This window comes from Podarcis liolepis, assembly GCF_965112155.1.
Source record: "Podarcis liolepis genome assembly, chromosome: 14".
NCBI lineage: Eukaryota > Metazoa > Chordata > Lepidosauria > Squamata > Lacertidae > Podarcis > Podarcis liolepis.
In genome coordinates this window covers 25,819,343-25,841,547 of record NC_139569.1, presented here as the reverse complement: position 1 = coordinate 25,841,547, position 22,205 = coordinate 25,819,343, and the positions used below count along the sequence as shown (strand labels likewise).

The following is a 22,205-nucleotide window of genomic DNA, read 5'->3' as shown; positions in this document are numbered from 1 at the left end:
CTCCAGACCTGCACTCTTGAATCCATTCATTCAGCTGCCCAAATATTATTCTTCCCCATACAACTTCCCCATCCCTGCCTCAGCTCTGAGCCTTTGTCATAGATGGATTTCCCTTAGCAATAAAGGCTGCCCTGCATCCTCCAGGATACCCCTGGAGCATGGGTAGGCAAACTAAGGCCCGGGGGCCGGATCCGGTGCAATTGCCTTCTAAATCCGGCCCACACACGGTCCGGGGATCAGCATGTTTTTACATGAGTAGAATGTGTGCTTTTATTTAAAATGCATCTCTGGGTTATTTGTGGGGCATAGGAATTCGTTCATTTTTCTCCCTCCAAGATATAGTCTGGTCCCCCACAAGGTCTGAGGGACAGTGGACTGGCCCCCTGCTGAAAAAGTTTGCTGACCCCTGCCCTGGAGTATCCTCAGTGCTGGTGAGTTCCAGACAGGCACTTTCTGCAAGACCAGGATTAGGAATAGGTTCTAAAGTGCTTGAAGGCTGCCTGAACAATGTGCCCAGTCGAGGACATCTAAAGAATCCTCCATCCCTTTTAATCTGGCTATGTGACAGAGACAGCATCCCCAGTCCAACACCCTATAACCTCTCACTAAGCGAGGCAAAGAGGTCATTCCCGACCCCTCCCAACGGATGCCCAACTTTCTCAATCACTCTGGCTGCATCTTTCCCTCTCCCTGCCTGTTGCTTCTGCCAGCAAGGCAGGGGGACGATCTCAGCAGAGCAATTCACCCAGATTGCAAAGAGGCCACTCAGAACTCCCCTGGGGTGGGGAAGGAGTTCATCAGTGGAGAGGAAATAAGGAGAGTGCGTGTGTGTGAGAGAGAGACAGAGATGTGACCAGGCAATCTGAAGAAGTGTCAGAGATAACAATCATCAGGGCCTCAGCAGACACTGTGGCTCCCTGTGAGGCAGCGCAAGGCCCAAAGGCTGCTCTCCACAGACAGAGCTCAAGAGGTCTCTGCTGCATGGCAGGAAGAAATAAAGGAATGTCTGAGAATCGGAGGGGGGCTGGTCGAGGTCAAGGAACTTTCCCCCCACCTGTCTCCTCCTCCCCTTACTTTGCTCCCAGGGATGTGGGTGGCGCTTTGATCTAAACCACTGAGCCTCTTGGGCTTACTGATCAGAAGGTCAGTGGTTCAAATCCCCGTGATGGGGTGAGCTCCCCTTGCTCTGTCCCAGCTCCTGCCAAACTAGCAGTTTGAAAGCACACCAGTGCAAGTAGATAAATAGGTACTGCTGCGGCGGGAAGGTAAATGGCGTTTCTGTGCGCTCTGGCACTTGTCACAGTCCTCTGTGTGCCAGTAGCGGTTTAGTCATGCTGGTCACACGACCTGGAAAACTGTCTGCGGACAAACATCGGCTCCCTTGGCCTGAAAGTGAGATGAAAACCACAACCCCATAGTCACCTTTGACTGGACTTAACCATCCAGGGGTCCTTCAACTTTACCTTACTTTGCTCTCATCTCCAAGTGAGGAGGTAAAGACTGTCCCCCACCCCAGTCAACAAGTCGAGTGAGGGATGGAATCAAACTCTGCGTTTGTGTGTGTTCTAGGGTTGCCATATTTCAAAAAGTGTTGAGCTTTTTTTTTTTTTACACTACCAACATGTGCCGCCATATTTCTGGATTTTCCAGGACATTTCAGTGATTACTGCCCAGATGCTGCTTAAGAGGGCTGAATACCAGCTGTGCCCAGAAAATTCCAGACATATGGCAGCCCTAGGTGTGTTTGCAGGGGGGGGGGTGCATTCCCAAACAAACCCTTCTCCCAGAAATCAGCTCCAGAAAGGATGCAGTGGTCATCTGAAAAGCAGCCCCAGTTTTGGGCACCGCCATCCATGTTCAGAGGAAAGTGCATAAATGGCCCAAAAACATCAAAAACATTTAGCAGAGCTGCTGACAAATGCCCCTCAAAATAATTTCAAAGTGGTATTTTTAAAAACAAACCTTCAAGAACTTCCCCATGTGAGGGAAAATGGAGACAAGCATGCTGAGCATGTTCTCCTTTCGGGAGAACACCACAGTAGATCATCAAGGGGGAGCATCCCACGTTTAATCCCCATGGGTGTCATCTCCAGGCTGGCTGGGAAAAGACTCCTAGCTGAGAAACTTGATTGTAGGACAACCCTAAAGGCTCTCTATTCAGTCAGTTTTGGACACTTAGCTCTGTGTTCTCTCTCTCTCTCTCTCTCTCTCTCTCTGTCTGTGTGTGTGTGTGTGTGTGTGTGTGTGTGTTTGTGTCTTGTGCTTGGGTCCTGCTAGCAGGTTCCCCACAGCCATCTGGTCAGCCATTCTGTAAGAAATATGGCCTGACCCAGCAGGCATCTCCTGTTCTTATATTTTGCTGGTGTGTTTTATTTATTTTTTTACATGCCTCGCACTTTACATTACGAATTTATGATTTTTTTGGTCCTTAATATTCTGGGTTTGAGTACGTTCTATTCTGCCTTGGAAGGGACCCTCTAAACAGTGAGATACAAAGTAAACACAATAAGGAGGGTATTATGCTGAAAGTGGTTCACAGAAGACAGTAAGTCGAATAGCCATAACAGCTAAAAAAAAAGAGAAAGATGTCCTGCCATGTACCATTGACATTTCAACCATTACAATTCATTTAAAACATAACAACAGTTTAAACAAGGATGAAGCGATATCCCCAACACCAATAATATCAACATTATATCCACAAGGAGCAATTCATTTAGTGGTTCCTATTAAGAGACTGAACAATCAGATAACTCACCCACGCCAAACTACCAGCAAAAGAGACCCTCCTACGGTTTTCAGCAACTGGGATTCAGAAGAATTGCTGCCTCCAACTATGGAGGCAGAGCAAAGCCATCATGGCGAGGAGCCATCAGTAGCCCTCTCCCCCTTGAATTTGTCCAGTCCTCTTTTAAAGTCATCTAGAGGTTGGCTGCTATTACTGCCTCTGGTGGGAACGAGTTTCATCATTTAACTATGCACTGTGTGAAGACTCTGTCCTGAATCTAGTAACCTTCAGCTTCATTGGATCTCCATGAGTTCTAGTCTTTTGCGAGAGCAAGAAAAACTTTGCTTCCATCCACTTTCTTCATGCTCTGCATAATTTTATAAAATGAAGAAATGGAAATGGGAGGAGGAATTGCAGGTGCTCACTTATTTTCCCCCCCAGGCCCAGAATGGAAATTGATCCAGTGAGTAAGATTGGGATTTGCTGTTTCTGTTGTTTTCATTCTGTAAATCAAATGCAATTTATGAAGTTTCCCCTCCCACATTTGCACTGTGTTTTCTTTGTGCTGAAATGGATGGTGTGGAGTGTAACAATAATGTAATTAGTAACATTAAATTTTACCACAACAGACAGCGAGATGAATCAAGTACGTTTTGTCAGAAGCTGGACTGCAGGGGAAGAGAAACAGTGCTGCTTGCGAAGGAGATGGATTCGAATGGAAACTGATGCCTTCTCCCATCTCAATTTCCGGTCCCACATTTTTACAGCTGAGCAATGCAGAAGCTTCCCATTTCTGCCATCTCAGCCAGGTAGGCCCGCCCTGTGAGGTAGCGAAGAATGGCTCTGGAAAGCAGTACCCCCTGCAAATGCCTCAAAGGCTTTGGGGGAAGAGAAAGACACTATGGGGAGGCGAAAAGCAATGCAGCTCCAGGTTGCACAAGCTTCTTCAAACTCAGCCCTCCAGATGTTTTTGGCCTACAACTCCCATGATCCCTAGCTAGCAAGACCAATGGTCAGGGATGATGGGAATTGTAGTCGCAAAAACATATGGAGGGCTGAGTTTGAGGAAGCCTGCTGTTGCAGCATAAGAATGTAAGACCCCTGCAGTAGGATCAGGACAAAGAGGGACCCCCAGTCTTCTGCTCTCACAGTGGCCAATCAGATGCCCCAAAGGGAAGCCCAAGCAGGATCTGAGATCCTTCTTCTACTCTTTTTCTCCAGCATTCCAAAGCAGACTGGCTCTGTCCATGGAGGTTCCATTTAGGAATAATAAGAAACTAAGAAGAGCTCTGCAGCAGCTCAATCAGGCCAAAGGGCGTGCGTCTCATCCAACATAGTCTTCTGCTCACAGCGGCTATCCAAAAGAAGCTCACAATCAGGGCCTGAGCAAAACAGCAGCAACTCTCCCCGCTTGCAATACGCAGCAACTGGTATTATTCAAAGGCATTCCCCACTTCCAACAGTGGAGGTATAGAGTACAGCCATCAGGCATGCCTCCCCCCAGTGAACAGAAAGAGAGGAGTTAGGGGAAGGCACTCTTGGCCTCAAATAAGCTGTGCGGATCAGCTTGCATTGTGACTAAGGGTGTGTGTGGAATGCAGGGAATCCGGGCTAAGAGTTTTTAAAGCCCGTTCTCTTCTTTTGTTAAAGCTCTAAGGAGCTTTGAGAAGCCTTCCTGCTATCATTTGCCTGCATCGGTTTTGGGTGGGGTGGGGCTGGGACTGAGCAGTGCGTCTCGAATGGGGTATTCTCTGCCTTTTAATGCCATCTCTAAAGGGCCTGGAGGAAAATGCCTTGACCGTCTTGATCCCTTTGCTCCCTGGATGCTCCCTTCTGGGCCCATTTCCCAGCTACTCATAAGACAAGGACATAAGAAGAGCCCTGCCAGATCATGTCAAACGAAGCCCATCCCTTACTCACAGAGGCCAGCCAGATGCCCATTATAGGAAACTCTTAAGCAGGATCTGAGCCCTCTCCTTTCCTGTGATTTCCAACAACTCGGATTCAGAAGCATTGCTGCCTTCCACTGTGGAGGCAGAGTGTAGCTATCAGGACTAGTAGCCATCACTTTCCTCCATGAATTTGTCTAATCCTCTTTCAAAGCCATCCAAGTGGATGGCAGCCATAACTGCCACCTGTGGGAGTGAGTTCCATAGATTAACTCTGCACAGAGCCTAGGACTTGCCGATCGGAAGGTCGGCGGTTCGAATCCCCGCGACGGGGTAAGCTCCCATTGTTCGGTCCCTGCTCCTGCCAACCTAGCAGTTCGAAAGCACAAAGTGCAAGCAGATAAATAGGTACCGCTATGGAGGGAAGGTAAATGGCATTTCCGTGCGCTGCTCTGGTTTGCCAGAAGTGGCTTAGTCATGTTGGCCACATGACCCGGAAACTGTACCCTGGCTCCCTCGGCCAATAAAGCGAGATGAGCACCGCAACCCCAGAGTCAGCCACAACTGGACCTAATGGTCAGGGGTCCCTTTACCTTTACCTTTATGTGAAGAAGGCCTTTTTCATCCCAGATGCTCCCTGCAAGCCCAAGTCCAGTCCTTGGCACTGAGGGGCATAAGTTCTCTTTGGAGCTAAGCTGAGGGTTTATGCTAAAGGAAGAGAGAACTGCGTAGGGGTCACAGGAGGGGAACCTGGGATTTCAGGGAGCAGAGAGGGAGAAACAAAGATGGAATCCATTTTCCTTCCTGGGGAACGGATGCCAGGAATCACAAACCTCCAAGAGAGCTGCCTTCCTCTGTGGATCCTGCAGAAGTGTCAACGGGTTTGCTAATACCCAATATTAATATTATGGGTTTCAATTGCCGGTGTGAATCTGCAAAGTGAGCCAGCAAAGGGAAACCAGGCGGCTTCAGCCAAACCAAGGGAAATAAAAAATTGACTCATCTGTGCAATTTAGGGCTATCTCTCCCTGCACCCCCCTCCCCAAAAAAGAGAGCAGTTGGTGTTTCTGAGGAAGAGAGGGAGGCTGTCAAAATGGAATGTTTAAAATATAATGCAGTAGGTCTCTCTGGTGACGAGTTCAGTTTCATTGCTGGGGGAATTTACTCCCACCCAAAAGAGCAGATGAGAAATAATGGTCCTCTAAATGAAACCCCCACCCCCCACTGGATCAGCTTAAAAAGCTTTTAGGAGGAAAAAAGGTAAATAAATTCCACTGCTGAGCTGTGGATATGGATGTTATCCTAACCCAGCACGAATAGCCAGAGCGATAGTAATGGGGGAGTCATCAACAGCTAAGAAGATTGCAACTCTTAAGGGAGAGTGGCAGCTATGATTGAGCTGGAGGAGAGGCGGGGTGGGCAGGGGGACTACATGCACACACACATCCTGCTCCCCCCTCATTGTCTTCCTATTTCAGGAGGAATTTAGGCAGGGGTGCTAAATAGAAATTTCCTATTTATTGGCAAAGGGGAGGAAGTATCACCCTGGTCCTGGTTTCAAAATCAAATCTGATGGGCCCTGTTCATGCATTATTCATAGGTTGGGCATCATTGTGTAGTCTGTGGAGTGGGTCCTGATGCTGTCTTTACCAACCTGGGAGCACCTGGGAGCGTCAGTTCGGAGGGGATCCCTGCATCCGGGATGCCCACAGAGCCAGGTGCCACCATGATGTGGGAGACCCTACTTGGGAGCAGGTGCCTGCGTGTTGTACTTTCTTTTCCGATCATCTGCACACAGCACAAGGTTGTTGAAGGAAGATGTGATTTGGAGGCTGTGCCGGAGGCTGGTCTATGCAGCTATGCCACATGGTTGAGCAGAGTGTGAGTAGGGCTGCTGTGACATCATGACACTGGTGCCAGGATCACTGACTGGCTGGATCACACAGCCAGCAAGAAGGGCAAAACTCTTAAGAACCGCAGCAGCAGCAGCAAGGTGGGCATGGTGGCGAAGTTGGGTGAAACAAGATGAAAATGGCAGTGTTTGGAAAAGTCATCTGGATAATGTTTTCAGGACCCAGAACTCTCCCTTTAACCACCTACAAGGTTCTGCCTGCAAAAATGTAGCTTGGTCCTCCTAGCAGCTAGAGAGAGAGTCACTCACAGTGGTGGGTTTTGCACCACAAAGCTCAAACAGCAAAATGACACGGCCCTTATAAAATATGTTAGGTTGCAGAGAGAAGAAGAGGGAGCATGTGGTCCTCTCCCTTTGGCCTTGAAGGGAATTCCCAGCCATTTCAGTGATTGCAGGTAGGTGGAATATAGAATCATAGAATTCTGCAGTTGGCAAGCACCCCAAGGAGCATCTAGTCCAGCCCCCTGCAATGAGAGGATCAGAGCTAAAAAATCCCATCCAACCTCAGTTTAAAAACCTTCCAGGAAGGAGAGCCCACCACTTTCTAAGTTAGTCCCATTCCACCGTTAAGCAGCTTTTACCCTCAGAATGTTCTTCCTAATGTTAAGTCGGAATCTCATTTATTAGTTTGACTCCATTGGTTCAGGTCCTCCTCTTTGCCTGCTCTGGTCTCTTGCCAGCCCACAGACCAGATGCATACCCCTCAACTGTACTGATTAAATTGGGAAATCCAATTTTTTGGGGGGCATGCTCTCACACGGGTCATGTAAGTCATGCAGGAGCATGGCCCAAAAAGACAGGTGTCCAGGTTTTCAACTGCAACATGTTGGAAGGTATGCAGATGGACCAGACCAGCCTACCCAGAGCACCCAGGAGGCTTCATTAAGAGGACTGAGAAATGGTCTGGTTGTGCAATGCTCTTTTCCTGGGAAGCACCCCCTCTTTGGGCACTTGCCCTGCACCAACGAAGAGCAGGCTGCCTGCTCCCTTCACACCAGAAACTGCTCTTGTGGTGGGAAAATGGATCAGCATTGCTCAGCTTGCCAGTGCCTCTTCACCACCACCAATGTCATCTGTGCATACAAAAGATCCCATCTTCAGCACCCAATGGCACCTCCAGGTAGACCTGGGTAAAATCCCTGCCTGAACCCCTGCAGAGCCATTGCTGCCAGTCAGTGTAGACAATACTGAGCTAGATGGAGCAAGGCAAGTTCCTATGTTCTCTTTTCTGCAGCTGCAAAGTTTGGTGTGGCCTCCCACTGAGTTGCTTGCCCCCACTCAAACAGTCTGCCCTTTGACCTTGTCATGGGCCAAGCAGGATCAGAGCCTGCCCCGAATCTTCCAACATTCAGCTTCATTGGATGTCATGTGGCAGTAAGCTCAGTATCATGAGAGAGAGAGAGTTCTGCTACCAGCAGCCTGGTGGTCAGATGTGCTTTAGAGCAGTGTTTCCCAACCGGTGTTCCGCGGCACACTACTGTGCCGTGAGACATCGGCTGGTGTGCCGTGGGAGGGAGGCGGGCGAGAGGCGGCGGCGGCGAGGATCCGGCGGGGGTGGGGGGAGCGGGGGCCGTCGCGCGCAACCGAACTCACTTGGCGCGCTGCCGGCTTGTCCTCCTTCAACCCGGGTCGGGCCAGGCCTGCTCACGTCCCCGGATCCCCTAGCAGCAGCCGCACGCTCTCCAAAAGCGCAACGCTGCGCGCAACCGCTCGGCCAGCTGGTGCTCTGCGACTCCGCCCTTTCCCCTCCCAGCGCCGGAGGGTTCGCGCGACCGCAGCTGTTCCCTTTCGCAGCGCGCGGGAAACAATTCCAGGCCGATTGCCTTGTGCCGAAAAGCACCGCCTCTCCTTCCAGCTCAGGCCCGGGCCGCCGGCTCCCCGAATGACGTCACGGGGGCGGGGCTTTAATGGTGGTGTGCCGCGAGATTTTTTTCCGGTAAACAGGTGTGCCGTTGCCCAAAAACGTTTGGGAAACACTGCTTTAGAGAACCTTCCTTCTCCTCCCCATTCTGAGTACTAGCTATGAACAAGCAAAGGTTGCCACCCTGAGCCAGGCCACTGGCCCATGTGGTTGGCAATAAATCTTAACAACAACAACCCCTTTGCCCAGCACTGACTGCTCTGAGTTACGTCAGCTCTCAAGGGTGGGAAGAACTTGTAAATCTTCCTATCGCCTAAGGCAGTCAGTTGACCCTAAGGACACCACAACTCCCACCCACCTAATATTGAGCCAGAAGGAGGCAGCTGTCACCCAGGCCAGCACCCAAGGGCAGTCCTGCTGTTTGTGCCTTCCCTGCCTTTCTCGTGCCAGGGCTGAATTTCATTCATTATGCATGCAACTATGGTAATTCCCCCCTCCCCCCTGCATCTGCCTGTGTAGCATCCAGCATCCTTATTATTCCAAGTATTCCCCCCCCCCATCATTTACTGGCTGGCCTTATTATGGTCCCTGCACCCTCCCTGTTCTGTAGGGTGCTTAATTGCAACAGAGGTGCAATCAGAGCCAGCCATGTGGCTGGTAATTGACTGAATTCTAATAACCGCCAGCCCAGCAGAGCCACAGTGGCAGGCAGAGCCGGTTGGAGGGGGCAAGGGGAGAGCTTCCTGCCCCCCAGGCCCACGGGCAGTGCCTGGCTGGGAGTGCCAGCAAAACAGACCTGCTCACGCACTGGCATACCGGGTGACAGTTTGGGCATTAACATAGATAGAGTGCTATTTATATCAGTTTGTACATTTAATCAGATTTTTTGCAGTTTTCAGCAAGATGTGGACTCCATCCCTGTCCAAGGCATTTGGTTCAAATCAGTTGAGACAGAGAATAATCAAGATTTATGATGCTCATTCTGAGTCCGGATCACACAGTCAGTGCAGCTGGAACGGCTCCGGTGCTGCCTCTCCCAGAGCCTGGCCGGCTGGCGAAGACTTCGCTCTCCCTCGTGCAGGAGATTTAATGTCCATCTTGCAAACTGTCAAAACACGTCAGCTGCTGCAGATAAGGGCAAAACAACCCACACACACACACCGTTTCTGATCGGCACTTTCTCTCTGACTAAGGTGGGCATCTGTGCCCAGGAGCTATTTACCTCCAATGCATCTAACAGAGGCTGAGAGGACAATAGAGTCTTCCTGGAGGTGATGCTTTTAAGAAGCAAAGCCAGTGGGAAGTATCCAGCTCACCTGACGTCATCACAGAAATGCTGCTTCACACATCATCAGGCTACCTGTCCATCTGGGTCAGTATTGTCTACACAGGCTGGCAGCAAAGCCTGTCCAGTGTTTCAGGCAGGGACTTCCCCAACCCAACCTGGAAATGCCAGTGGGGACTTTCCATATGCAAAGCACTTGCTGTATTATTGAACCATGCCTCCTTCTATCACAAGTAGCTATGGCGGTCTCTGCGAGTTGTGAGCCAAAACTGTGCGGGCCATCACAGGATGATAGCAATGGCTGGAGGGAAGGGGAGGTGCTGCAGGTCTCCACTTCAAGATGCTTATTGCCCCCCAGAAAGGCCAGGATTGACTTGGCGGGGGAGAAAGAAGGGAAGCTCAGTGAAGCCACTTTTCAGACCACATAAATGCCATTGAATTTCCTTTTAACGACTGTGGTGGTAGTGGTTTTTATGGTTGTTTTCACCATGAGGTCCCTGGGAAGGGTGTAACAATTTAAAAAGACAATATTAAAACAAGGGAATAGGATGGGCCTTTCCATCTCTTTCTCTCTCTCTGGTGTCCAAGGCCAGAGGAAAGAGATGTGTCTTCAGCAGATGACAAAAAATGACACACAGAAAGTGCCCAATATCTCTTGGTGAGGAGGAAATTCTACAGCTCGGGGTCTGACACAGATAATGTCATTTCCTGGGCCACTCCCAAAAAACTTATGAGGATGCAACTACCACCAACCTCATGAAAACAAAACCCCTAAACAGGGCTATCTTTAGCATATGTGCTGCCGGGGTGCAAAGATCCGCCCAGTGCCCCCCAATTTAGTTTAGCCCCCAAATTAACTTTTATTATGCTTATGAACTGTAAGTGATGAAATTAAAATGCTGTGATGGCCTGGGATTTGGACTCAGAGGCTGAACCTGAGGAATCCCAGCCTGCACAGGAGTCCCCGCCTCCAGAACCAGCTGAGCCAGGGCTGGGGGCCTGAGCCTGAAGGGTCCTCACCTGTGCTGGATCCTCAGGTGCAGGCACCAGCTGAGTCTGCTCTGGCTCCTGAGGGGATGGAGGACCCATTGCATGCAGGTGCTCCACTCTCAGCCCCGTCAGGGGAAGAGGAGGCTGCCTCTGGGTCTGGTAACCCTCCAGCCTCTCCTGAGCTGCGGAGGCTCAGGGCAGAGAGGTGGAGGGAACTAAGTTCCTGCAGGAGGAGTGCTCCCCTCCAGGCCAGGAGAGGCAAGTCACCTGTGGAGCGGGGCCACCCTATGCCTTGGGGCAGATAAAAGCCAGTCAGCCCCAGTCCCAGGTTGCGGAAGCAACATTGTTGCTAGCCTGTTTCTGCCTGCACCCTGTCCTGCTCTTCTGCCAGAGTTCCTGACCCCACCCGTCTCCCTGCCTTGGACCCAGCTACAGCTTTGACAGACAGCCTCCAAACCGCAGCCCCTACCTCGGACTGGACTCGGACCTCACCTCTTGGTAGCCCCCAGGACCAGCACAAATGCGATTTGCAATGTTTCACTCGGGGTCAGCGACACCTTTGACACGACTGATCTTGCACTGCCTGCCTGCCACGAGATCAGTCATGTCAAAGGTGCTGCTGACCCCACTGCCGCATAGCAGTTCAATACAATACGTAACATAATATCTTGATGTAAGAGTTAATTTCGCGTGCATGGTGCCGTTGAGTCTGACAAGCGCCGTCATTGTGAATGACAAGCGCTGCCACTGGCGCTGGCGCAGCGCGGCTTTGGTAAATAAGTGCACAAAGTCGAAAGTCCTTTAGTGAAACAGTAGGTATACATTTTGGTAATACCTAGGTATATATTTTGTTTTTCTAGCTTGATCAGATTTATTTATTATTTCATAACAGGTAGATAGTTAAGAGCTTAGGTGGCTTCAGTGGTGGGCGCCTGGTGCCCCCCAGAATTCGGCACCCGGGTGCACCACACCCCTTGCACCCCCAGGTAAAGATTACCCTGCCCCAAAACTTCAGAAAAACCCAGTGGTGGCAATTTTATTTATTTATATAATTCAGACATTTATATACCATTTAATGGTATATAATGGTTTGCATTTCTAAGCAGTGAACATACAAACAATCCACAGCAAGTGGCACAATAAAACAATAAGAAATTATCATAAAACTGAATGGGGCACCACCCCACCAGTCCCAGTGTCTCCTCAGCCAGCCTTCTGACTCCTATCTAAGGAATGGTGGTCCTGGCTGTCAGCTTTCACCTCCTCAATCTCAGCAGCGGGGATGAGGATGTGGACAACATCCACTCATCATTGGTTCTGGTTCCACCTACTACGGGGCCCCCTGCTTCCTGGCTTCCTGACTTCCTAGTCCCTTTGGGCACCAGCTACCACTGGAGAAACCCATGCAAGAAATCCCTGGGCCCTGCCCTGGGGTGGAAAAGGGCTCAGCATTCTTTAGAGAGGCAGCCAGATGAATGCAGTACCTGGAAAGTCTTGGGCACAGTCATCTTAATTTCCTTCCTTAGGAATGTAGAAAGCTGCCTTGTACAGAGTCAGAACCTTGGACCACGTAACTCAATGCTACCTACACAAAGTGGCAGTGGCTGCCCAGGGTTTTAGATGGGGCATCTTTCCCCACCCTGCCTGGAGATGCCATTGGGGACTGAGCTGTGGTGGTGTAGTGGTTAGAGTGTCAGATTAGGACCTTGGGAGATGGGTTCAAATCCCCACTCAGCCATGAATGAAGCTCACCTTGGGCCAGCCACCACCTCTCAGGCTAACCTACCACACAGAGCTATGGGGACTGATGGAAGAGAGGGAGAACCATGTTCACCACCTTGAGCTCCATGGATAAAAGGTGGGATATAAATGCAATAAATAAAAAACATGCTAAGCAGGTGCTCTACCATAAAGCTATGGACCTTCCCACAAATCCTGCCCACCCTTGATGCTGGTGTGCGAAGCTGCTTGGAATGAAAGAGGGTTCAACTCACAGCTTCCTCCCAGTGTGTGAAACCCAAGAGCAATTCCCCATCAAGTCAATAAGGTAAACAGAGCCCAATTTGGGTAAACAGAATTAGTGGTGCTGAAGAGCTGTGGGCATTGCTGCACATACTGATTAGCATAAATGCTCAACACAAACCAATTAACACTCTCCAGTCAGCTTATCCCATGTCACTTTGCACAAACACAAAGCCCGACACTAAACACACATTGATTTCCTCGTAAAGCCCAGCCTCACGCGATCCCAAACTCAGCAAAACTGAAGGCAATTACTCCTTCCAAAGCTCACATTTCCTGAGAAGCTGATGAAGGTGTGCTGAGTGAAGACCCAACCTGCCTCGAGGGGGTAGACTGCAGCACGTGTCTCCCCTCTCCTCAAAAAGGATGTTCAGAAAAGGGCAACCCAAATCATCAAGGGGAGGCAGCGACTCCCCTATGAAGGAAGGTTGCAGTGTTTGGGACTTTTTTGTTTAGAGAATGGACAGGTAAGGCAACATGGTAGAAGTTTATAAAATTATGTATGGCATATCTGCATAGAGTCTGACACAGCAGACTCTCCTTATGTTCTCTCTTCCTGCGGCTAGTGGTAAATCACCTTCAAAAGCCCAGCCCCAGAAGACACATGTTGCTTTCTGGCCAGGGACCTTGCTAAAGAGCCTGTTGGCATTCCAAACAAGGCAGCACTGGCTGGGAGCCTTATTGAAAGGGGTTGCTGAAATCATCTCCCCCACCCCCACCCTACGGATGGCTCTCAGCAATGGTTGCATTAAAGAATGTGGGTCCCTGAAAATGACTCATGTTCAGGTGCCCAACAACTTGAAGTCCCTGCTCCCTCTCACTAAATCAAGCAGTCCGGAACAGCTGCAGTGGTTGTTTGTTTTAAGGCCCCTATGTTCCAAAAGACGATCCTAGGGCATTTTTACACAAACCCTTTAGCACAGAGCCTCCAAGTGCCCCTGTTTTCCAGGTATAGTCCCAAATTGACAGAAGCCGTCCTGGTTTCTGATTTGATCCTGGAATGTCCCACTTTTCCTTAGGACGTCCTTATTTTCATTGGAGAGGTGATGGAGGGTATGATGGTAGGACATCAATTATTGCCCAATAGCTTGTTAGGGGAGGAGAACTTCCTGAGACCAGAGTATGGTACTGAGGATAGCCTGGTGGAGTAAAAGATGATCAGCACTAGTTGGTTGTTGGAAAAGACAACAGTGGCCTGGAGAGCAGCATTGCTCTCCTGTCTCCACAGTTTCTTCCAGACATTTAGTCTGGAATACGAATAATTCATTCACTCAATTTTTATGGAGAATCCAGATGCTGTTGCTGCCAGGTTATTGCATTTCACTCTGCTTGTGTTGTCTTTTTATATATATATAAAAAATCTAATTTGTTGTGGTCTTTTGTGTGTTGTGTGTTGAAATGCAGCTGCAGCACCAGCCTGCCCACTGTGGCCTGCAAAGCAGTACTGAGGCTTTCCAGGGCTACTGTCCCTTTAGTTTTCTATCCCTTGATTTGTTTCAGCCTCTTAACTCATGACATTCCTGAACCAGCCCCTTATTCAGTAAATTCCTGGGATGGTGGCTCTAATTACTAGATGCCTTTTGCGTGGACAGAGCAATTACTTACTTTTTAGGACTAAGCAGAAATCCCCCATCTGCTTGTGTGGTTCCATTCATGGACCATGAGAGGGGAGGGCATTTTTTGCTATTTTTGGTGGGTGGTGGCATCAAAACACTGTTGCTCCCCTGCCACCTTGGTTGCTGCTGGCTGACATGTTTAAACCTCTACAGTGGCTCAGGAATGCATCATCCACAAGGAGTTGGGGAAGTGGCAGTGAGCCTCACCCTCAAAATTCAACCCCACCCTTGAAATATGAAAGTGGGGAGGCTGCTTTGCACTCCCCTTTCACCATGACCCACCCCCTTTCAGGATTCTGAAAGTTCAGCCCAACACTATTTTATTTTATTCGTAAGGATCAGAGCTGTACAACTGCAATTAATTTTAGAAATGCAAAGAGGAAACTAGAATTTAAAGCTGCCACTGCCATGATCCCCCCTGGGAAGGAACAGGAACTGACTAAGAGCTCACCCACACTTACCTTTGCTTCACGTTTCTATGCACAAGTCCTGGCTTTCCAGGTTTGTGTCCTGGGTTTGGTTTTGTTTTCTCCCAATGCTTTGCCTGCAAAAACCCTCTCTTTACCACTGAATCAGAGCAAACAGCAATCCGTGAAAAACCTGAATTGCTATTTGCTCTAATTCGATGGTAAAGATCAGATTTTCCTGGAGAAAGCAGTGAGGCAAAAAAAAGTGTCGATCTGTGCCTAGAAAGTGTAGGGCAAAAGAAAAGTGTGGATGAGCCGGGATTAAGAACTGGATGCAAGAACACTGCAAGTGAACAGGAAGCACTAAAATAGCAGAGCTGATTTCAGAGAAAATGGAGATGAGAGGGCAATGAATACACAGGGACAGTTGCAAGGAGAAGCAGGATGCGAGATTACTCCTACATTGCAGGAGGTGAACCAGATGACCCTTTGGTTCCCTTCCAGCTCAACAGTTCTATGATTCTGTGGGAAAGATGGTGGGGTCTTGCTCATGGAGAAAGGGTGCTGCTGGATTTGTAAGAGGAATTTAACACTCTATTAGGGGCTTTCTGAACTGCTGTTTTAATTCTGCTTCCAGCTGTGTGTGGAAGAGCAACACTTTTATCAGTGCTAACTGCCCTCCAACATTTCTCCAATGAAAATAGGGACACCCAGTGTCTGTTTTTCTAGAAAAAGAGGTGCTGGAACTCACCATGAACACCTCCCTTGTTCTAAGAGTGTGCAATGGCACTCACCTGAGAGGTGCTGGAACTGAGTTCCAGTGAGTTCCAGCTGAAAAAAAGCCCTGAGGTTTGGGTCCAACCTGGTGGGGCAGTGCCTGAGCTGTTCCCCTTTCAGAGGAGGGGCAGGACAGTGAGATGCATGAGCCGAGAGAGCCATCTGCGAACATGCCTAATTGCACGAGCTAATTCCAATGCCATCCAGGTGTTGCCGCCATCAACAAGGTTAATAAAAGATGAGGGGGGCACAGCTGGCACTGCGGCTTGCAAGGTGGACAGGCCAGGAGAGCCAGCTTGGAGCAAGGCGCAGACAGTTTGGCTCCAGCCCTCAGCAAGCACTGATTAAAAATAAATCTCCTTTTCGTTTTGGAATCTGCCCGTCAGCGCCTCCTTGTAGGTGGAATCCATTAAAAAATTATCCTTTGCAAAGGTGCTCAAGTCTTTTTGACGGTTAGCAGCAGCAACAGCCTGCATCAAGGAAGGTGGAGGGGGGAGAGTCAGGGGAGCTAATTGGTGCCAACCTGCCTCCATTGTGGGCCAGCATCAATAAGCAAGGCTGTGCCAACAGGCCGCTGACTCAGGCAGAGCCCATTCAAGCTCTCCTGCTGTGGTCGGGAAGGAACGACTTCTGCGCTTCATGCTAATGAAAGGTAATTGAAGCTCCAGTCATGACTGCATCTTGCCAAGCAAAGTCTGGCTGCTGCAAACTCAGGGTGGGCCAGTGAGTAAGTAGCTAGCAAGGTCTCATTATCTCCGCAGAACCAAGCTGTGGAGGGGGGGGAGGGGGGAGGAGGACGAAGGGAGAGAGAATTCCTCTCCATAAAAATTAACACTTTAGCAGGAAGCCAAATGGTGACAGCTAATGCACTTTTGAGCGAGATCTAAATTTTATTCATAAGCTTCGGTGTCAGGCCTAAAATAACATTTTTACAGACACTCTGAGCATAAACAGCCCCGCTGACTCCAAATCAGGGAATCTGGGCCTGGGAATGAGGCAACTCAGTCATTTGGAACAAGGAGAGGCGCGTTTTGAGCCATTGCTCCCGATAACAAAGGAGGCCGATGTGCTCCTCACACCATCTGCTTGCCTGCAAGGGAGCCCGTCTGCTGGAGGGATGGCAGCCCAGGGCTCCAGCCGAGGAGGAGGCGGCGGCAGAGGCAGCAGCACGCTAAGACTTACACAGGGTCCTCAAAGGGAGCTAAGCCCACAGCAGGTCCTGAGACTCTGATGTCCAGAGGGGCACCAGCCAGCAATCCAGCCATGGCATCATCCCCACAGCTCTGGCCAAAGGAGGAAGCCATAGGCAGGAGAGCAGCCACATTGTCCGGAGCTGTCTTCATGCACCAGGAACTCTAAAGCAGCACTCTAAAGCCTTCAGACTACAATTCCCTGCCAGCACAGTCATTGGCCATGTTGACTAGGGCTGATGAGAGCCGTAGTCCAAAATGTGTGCAGGGCACCAAGCTGGGCATGGCTGCTCTCCAGGCTTCCAGGTGAGGGATGCTCAGAGTCCATTCCAGCTGCTCCCCAGCCCTGGTCCATGGCTTAACCAGGAATAGGTCTTGCTTGGAGCCCCTCTGACTTCATCTCTCAGTGTCTTGGCCCCACAGCAGGGATTACCTAAGACCATTTGTGGAGACAATACCCTCAGCACACTGGCTTGAGTGAACCAAGAGTGCCCAGGATGGAGGGGGAGCCTTTGGAAAGACTTGGGCCCCACTCCTTTTAACTCTGGTCCCTGCTTCAATATTCATAGATTTATTTTAAATCTATTTATTTAGAGCAGCTGGCCAATCTCTGTCATAACGAAAAGGTTCAAGGGGCAGGGAAGCGTTCTCGACAAATAGGAGACACCTCTCCTGGGAGACAAGGCACCCCAGGGCTTCTTCGTAAGAAACATTGAGCCCTCCCATTTGGCAGCTTTTCTGCCACTCAAGTCTGGAATGGATCAAGCTGGGGAGGGACGCACACATACAAAGAAAACCCAAACAAACGTGGGAGCAGAGACAGGCAGAAGGGAAGCCCAGCAGCACCCACAGCACCCAGCTCTTCCTGCCAAACTAAATCTGTCTCCCAAGGAAGCCTGGGTCACTCTACCAAGCTGCCACCTACAGTTGCCATTGGGATGTTTCCCAGAAAGGGCGGCGATGGGTGGGCGGCCACAAGCCTTCAATAAATATTTACTCAACACGTAGGCTACCCTTTGGAGACCCTTAATTGCAAATTAATCATCATTAACTGACAGTAATTGAATTTGCTTAAAGGCAAGTCTCCCGCTTGCTCCCATCAGCAAACAAGGCACTCGGGATGCTGCTGCTGCTGCTGCTCTCAAGGGTCTGCAGAGGGACATGGAGCCTTCTGCTGAGTCAGACAATTGGTCCATCCACTTCAGTAATGTCTACACTGACTGGCAGCAATGGCTGTCCTGGGATTCAAGCAGTGTTCGCTCCCAGCCCTACCTAGATATGCCGCCAGTGAGGACTGAATGGGGGACCTTCTGCATGCAAAGCATTTGCTCTGGGATTGAGCCACAGCCCTTCCCCAAACATGGAGAGTCAGCAGGACCTGGACCAGGCAGACACCCAGCTGAGCTCAACTTAGACTAAGTTTGAACCCTTGCCTTGTGGCTCCCTCTCTGGCAGCCACCTTGCTCCAAAGCATCCCAGGGAACTCAGAGCACCAAATGAGGAGGAGGAAGAAGGAGGGCACATTTTTTCTAGAGGGACTTGTGCTTCAAAAGGCACCTCCACCAAACAAGTCGGGGAGCATTTCAAGGGAGTCCCCATGGTAAGGCTGCCTGCAGAAGGACCAAGATGGGACTCTTGATCTGGAGAGACAGCAGATCAGGGCTCTGTGAGCTGATGACTGAAGCCATGAAGATGCAGAGAGTTCCTGTCTCATGTCAGCACTGTTAGGCAGAGGCACTGAAATGGCACTTTAGCCAACCAACCACCCACACTGATAGGGAACTTGTTTTTCCTGCCATGCCCAAGAAACAGAATGTCTGTGTCACCAGTCCTCATGGCAGGTTTGGCATGTAGAATCACAGAATTGTAGAGTTGGGAGGGACCTCAAAGGCCATATAGTTCAACCCCCTGCAAGGCAAGAATCACAACTATAGAATCCCTGACAGATAGCCATTCTGTGGGGAAATCTGTAGTTAAAATGACAATTAGGTTGGCTAAATAAGCATACAAAGCGGTTGAGACTTGCAGAGTTCCTGTATTCCTGGTGAAGACAGGTCTGTGTGATGTCATTTCCCCTACTTCCTGTGGCAAAAAATGGAACAAATGATATTAATATTTTCTCCTTCCTCCTTGCCTCACTTCATCTTTTTCTTTCAAGCCAGCAGTGTGAGCAGACATCCATGCCTAGGGTTGGCTCAGAACCCAGACTCTATTTTGGAAACTAATTTTGTATTTTGCAAATAAGAGGGATTTTTACCTGTATACTACTTTAATATATATGCTGCCTGCATTGGAATGTAAGTAAACCTTTTAGTTTTTGCTAAAATGTGTGGTTCATTCTTAGCAACGGGGACAGAAAGGGGAAAGGTCAGCAGACCACAAATAAATAGGGATAATTCCTAGCTTCCAGTAAGCTGCAAAAGCACATAAGTGTTTTTACTCTGCTAAAAGGGCTTCGGAGCCTGCTTACTCTTGTATTTCTACCACACATGTGGGACAGGAGGTTTAAATTTTAATTTACAGATTTAATCCTCAATCCATCTCCATCATATCTGACCTCTGTTTAAAAGCCTTCAATGAAGGAGGGTCCACCACCTTCTGAGGGCATCCATTCCACCAGCAAACAGCTCTTACCATCAGAAAGTTCTTCCTAATATTTGATCAGAATCTACTTCCTTGTCATTTGAATCCATTGATTTGGGTCCTACCCTCTGGAGCAGCAGGAAAAAAGCTTGCTCCATCCTCGAAGGGACAGCCCTTCAGATATATGAAGGCTGCTGTCGTATCACCTCTCTGTCTTCTCATTCCCAGGCTGAGCTTCTGCAACTCCCTCAACCATTCCTCATAAGGCTTGGTTTCCAGAAATGAGAGATCCTGTCTCCTCTAAGTTCAGTGCAGGGGTAGCAGTCAACATCTAGCCCTCCAGGTGCTGCTGTTGGACTCCAATGCTTATAAGCCCCAGGAGCCGGCATGCACAATGGTCAGGGATGAGGATGGGAGTGGGAGTTGCAATAACATTGGGGTGGGGGGTGGGATCAGACTGGCTACCCCTGATTTGGGACAAATACCTCTGGGGATACCTGGCCTGCTGTGGGAGAAATGATAGAAAGCAGGGAAATGTGCAGTTCTGCTTCACAAAACAGTCAAGGAGCAAACACAGCCTCACAGAGGTCCAAGCAGCAGCCAATGGTCCTTGGGGCTGGTAGGGAGGAAAGCAGGGAAGCCAATTGTAGATTGCACCGGAGCAAAAACAAGCAAATCATGTGTGTCAAAATGAGATAAATCTCATTTCTTCTTTTGATGGAGTTACAAGCTTGGTGGATCAGGGAAATGCATTAGTGTCTCTTGATTTCAGTGAGTCTTTTGATAAAGTCCCCCATGATATTCTTGTGAGGAAGCTGGTAAAATGTGGGTTGAATGAGGTAACTATTAGGTGGATTAGCTGGTTGACTGACTGAACTCAAAGAGTACTTACTAATGGTTCCTCGTCATCCCGGAAAAAAGTAACAAGTGGGGGTGTTGCAGGGTTCTGTCTTGGGCCCATTGTTGTTCACTGTCTTTATAAATGATTGAATCAAGGAATTGAGGAGATGCTCATCAAATTTGCAGATGACACCAAACTGGGAGGGGTAGCTAATGCCACAGAAGACAGAATTGGGATTCAAAATGACCTTAACAGATTGGAGACCTGGGCCCAACCTAAATGAGATTAGTTGTGATTCCTGCACTACAGGGGTTGAACCAGACGACCTTTAGGGACCAGCCACCAGTGGCTCCAAGTGTTTTAGAAGTAAAGAGCCAAGTGTGGGCAAGATCCCCAAAGCACAGGTTGGAAGAGCTTCCAACTCTTCTCTTCTGAGCCAAGGACTAAGAGGCTGAAAAGCCATTTCATCTTGGCCAGCCACTCAGCCAGCCACTCAGCCGTTCTGCTGATGATCTGGATCCCATCCTTGGCTATAGGCAGCAGAAAGTCTTCTCTCTCTCTCCTCTGCTCCCTGGATGGTGCCCTTCCACCTTTGCTTAGGAGCTGTTGGGGCAATGAATGATTTACATCTGAGCCAGGAATGGAGCCTTGGAGGATCTTCATAAATTCTCCCCACCACCACCACCACCACTGGAGTGACTGCCATATGTCATCGGGGAGGGTGTCATCTCTGTGTCTTCTCCTTTGTTGTGATCCACACAGAGCCCCAGCAGTTGTGTGATGTGGGCGAGGAGGGCAGCTCCTCCTGCGTCTGCCTTTTTCCATGGGGCTTGACAATGTCATTTCAAAGGGAGCAACCACTGTTTAAAGATGAGGCCGCATGTTTTTCGCCAGCTCTCGCTCTCCCTGGCAAGCTCGTTTTATTTTTCTGAAGGGAAGCGACGGCTAGGAGATATCAGCATGCAGGCCTCTGCACATGTTGAGCTAGGGAGGGGAGGGAGGGGTGTACAGGGGTGAAAGGGGAAGCTGGTTTGCATGCAGCAATGGCAGCAGGAGCCAGCCGGAAAGCAATCGCCTCCTCTGCCTTTTGTAATGTCAACAAAGGAGCCCAGCTGCAGGGCAGCTCGAGACAAACTGCTGCTCCTGGGAGGCGTGGAGCACCCAGCCAGCCCCTGAGCCTCCAGCAAGCCAGAGGGACATAGAATAATAGAACTGTAGAGTTGGAAGGGAATCCAAGGATCATCTAGCCTTTGCAATGCAGGAATCACAGCTAATCTTACATACACCCTTCTTACGCACAATCAGCCTAGAAGGTCGCTTCTTTCTCCTTAGCTTCAGTGTTGTCATTGGAGACTTCAGAGGAGAGTGGGGAGGAAGACAAAGTCCAAATCCATGGGCTCTGCTTAGAATCTCAGAATTGCCGTTGGAAGGGACCTTAAGGGTCATCTAGTCCAACCCCCTGCAATGCAGGAATCTCAGCTAAAGCATCCATGATAGATGGCCATCCAACCTCTGCTTAAAAAGGAGAGTCCACAACCTCCCAAGGGAGTCTGTTTTCAAATATCTAAAGGGCTGTCACATGCAAGCATATCATATGTCCTCTCAATCTTCTCTCCTCCAAGCTAAACATACGGTTCAGTTGGGCAGAGAGGGGCTATTGCCCGCCCACCTTGCTCATTAAATTACCAATCTGATGGCCAGAGAATGAGCAGGTAGCAGCACCATAAGAGTGCTGGGCTCTGCCCACCGCCTCAGCCTGGTGTCTATCCTATATTCCTCCCCCCCCTTTTTTTGCTGCCACAGTTAAATTCAGGGGTGATACCTCCAGGTAAATCTGGCCTGGGAAAAGACTCCCTGCTGAAACTCTGGAGAGCCACTGCTGCCAGTCAGTGTAGATAATACAAGATGGATCAATGGACTGACATGGTAATGGACAACTTCTGATGTTCCTATGTGCTTAGCAGGCTGGGTCAGGCTCCCAAACTGGGTAGTTAACCAGGGGTAGCTCTGATACAAGGGTAGGGAAAATTTTTGGTCCCAGGGGCCGCAAACCTTCCTGGGGAACTTTCTCAGGACCAATTTCTATGCTCCATCCAGGCAAGAA

At 49.6% G+C, this 22,205-nt stretch overlaps 1 protein-coding gene across 1 annotated transcript in view; it reads right to left on the bottom strand.

Annotated features, from left to right (window-relative positions):
* Positions 1–22,205, bottom strand: part of LOC310692795 (heparan sulfate glucosamine 3-O-sulfotransferase 4-like) — a 93,470-nt gene that overhangs the window by 13,003 nt on the left and 58,262 nt on the right. The gene's annotated exons all lie outside the window — the stretch shown is intronic.